A 2574-nucleotide genomic window follows, 5' to 3' on the forward strand; every position below is an offset into this window, starting at 1 on the left:
TACAACTATTAGCCCATTTTTACAAATGGGAAAACCGAGGCATAACAAAGTTAAACAATTTGTCCAGCTCATAAAGCAGCATTTGGTTACAGAGCCTACATACTCTGTTATGTCCCTAAACTGCACAGAGAGAGGATCACAAATGATGAGAAAATCATATGTGAGTGGAAACTCCAGAACCATGAACCCTCAGACCCAAAATATGCTGGTAAGTGAGGTTGGGATATATGAGGGCTGAGCAACTTCCCCACACTTTGTGTAGAGATGGGCCACTCATTTGTCATCCAATGATAACATACATGTGAAGAATCATACCCTTTGAAGGATGATTAATTTATCTGACAAGTCTGAGATGATGACAAATGACTTGGAGGGAAAAGAACCAGTCAGCAGGATGGGCCCTGAGCACAGCCCAGATCTGGCCCCTTTTAGACTTCATGTCACAGGCACCACCCCTTCTGCTTGCATCTTTGGGCTCTGCTCTTCTCAGCCTCCCTCTGCCTAAGCAACCCCATACACACTCTATCTCACCGACAGGAGCCTTGCAACTCCTCCAGGCTGACCCTCCCCAGCTTTCTCTCGTGGATCCCAGAGCACATTCTGAAGCAATCTCCAACACGTGTGTTTTTAACCCCAGTCCCCAAGCTTGAACATTTGCAGGAACATGGGGTTTACTCTCCCCAAAAGTAGCCCACACTTCGGTGCCCTAATGGTTGATACAAGAGACCCAAGACCAGCAGCAGAGCCTTCCTGAGGCTAGCACTCCCCAGGTCCTCCACATCCTAATCAGTAGCACCAAATCCTATGAGTGATGCGGAGTTGCATCCTCCCTCTTGATCTAATCTACCCACCAGTAACTCTTGACGTCTTCGCCTCTAATCCCCATCCCAACACATCCACCCTCTGCATCCTTGTTACCAGCACCCCAGCCCAAGCCACACTCCCCTCTTACTTGGAGGGGCAAAGACCCCAGAGTGATACTGGCATGTCATGACTCGTTTGAAAATCACAATAACTCCCATACTTTAATCTCCATCTGCTTGTTTGTCTACTCTCAGCTATTTCCAAACTTGGATGATGAAAAAGGGTATCATTTATTAACTTATTCAAGCCCCCTATATCTTAAAATTCTATGATATGTATACCTTAAAAACACACATAAAAGAATACATATACGCATATGCATTTGCTTTTTATGTATTGATTTTAATTTATAGATTCCATGTAAGTATATTTTTAATTTATAGACATAGAGATTGATGCACATTTTTTATTTGTTGGTCTCGCCAGATAACCCTTTCATGTCTTACCTTCTCCTCCTCTGGACACTGAGTCCTGGAGGCAGCAAGCCACAGTTGTGCCCGTAGATGCTGGCTGGCTACTGTCGGCAGCCTGTTCCGCCTTTGTAGGAATGGTTCTCCCTCCTAGTGTCTGAGTGTCATTGGTCCCCCCCACTTGGGGCAGGGTGTTCTGCCTGCCAAGGTGGGCTGTGTGGGACCTGCATGTGTTCTGGGGGCCCCAGGGCCTACGGGCTGAGAAGGGAGGGTCTCCCCTAACCCTTGGCCTCTGCTACCATACTCCCAAACCACTGTGTGGGGTATTCAGAATGGCTTTCACTCATGACATTTCACTTTCACACACAATGACTTCTTGTGGCTGCTTCCAAACACTTTCCAGAGCTCTTGCCCATTGGAACCTCCATCCCCAGGAACTGCTACCAGGGAGAAGGGCTGTCAAGAAGGGAGTCAGAGAGCTTCCAGGAGAACTGCCACAGAAGGAAGACACTGAGCTTGAATTTGGGGTGGAAGCCAAGGGGACCCATTACAAAGAGTCCCATGCTGTCTCCCAGGGCATGTCAGCCTTTATAACCCAAGGAGAGAGCACTGGCCTTCAGCATACTTCTCTGTTCTTTACCCAGGAAAATTTGTGTGGGGCTAAAACAGAACCAGAGCCCAGGAATGGTGCTAGGAAAATACATCATGGTGTGGGATGGAGGAGAGGACCCCACGGTTTTGCTGTGTTTATAGAAAAATGATTACTGAGAATCCTGAAGTATTCACCTTCAGGTTCTAAGTGTCTCTGCCACTCACAAACCAGAAGTCTTAATTAAAATGCTGGTAAAAGAAGCAAATCAATTAACAGATACCTTACAAGATGGTTTATTCTTACACACAGAAAATTCCTTATGAGTATCATGTTACTGCTTTAGGTTATCAGCTAACAAAGGCTGCTAATGAACTATGTTGTTATCAAGTCAGATAAAAGACGCCCTGGGAATCCAGGCAAATTCTTATAACACAGCACTTTGTTTTGAAATATTGCTCATCTTTCATCACACACAAGGAGAGTAACCCAATCGGAGGAGAACCAGCCCACGCAACCACCTGGATTTCTGTTGAACTGGAAAGGCAAAGAGTATTCCATAATGCAGCCCCGGAAATACAGGGTTAATAGTATGGGGGAGAGAAATATTAATGGGGTTTGTGCCACACAGCCTTAGGTTGATGGCAATAATAAGAAGATGGGGGTTTCCTAAGCCTCTGCTAGTCATGTCCTCCAGGCAAAAGCCATTCA

The sequence above is a fragment of the Mirounga leonina genome, unplaced genomic scaffold (genome assembly GCF_011800145.1).
Source record: "Mirounga leonina isolate KUSES-001 unplaced genomic scaffold, KU_Mleo_1.0 Mir_114, whole genome shotgun sequence".
NCBI classification, from domain to species: Eukaryota; Metazoa; Chordata; class Mammalia; order Carnivora; family Phocidae; genus Mirounga; species Mirounga leonina.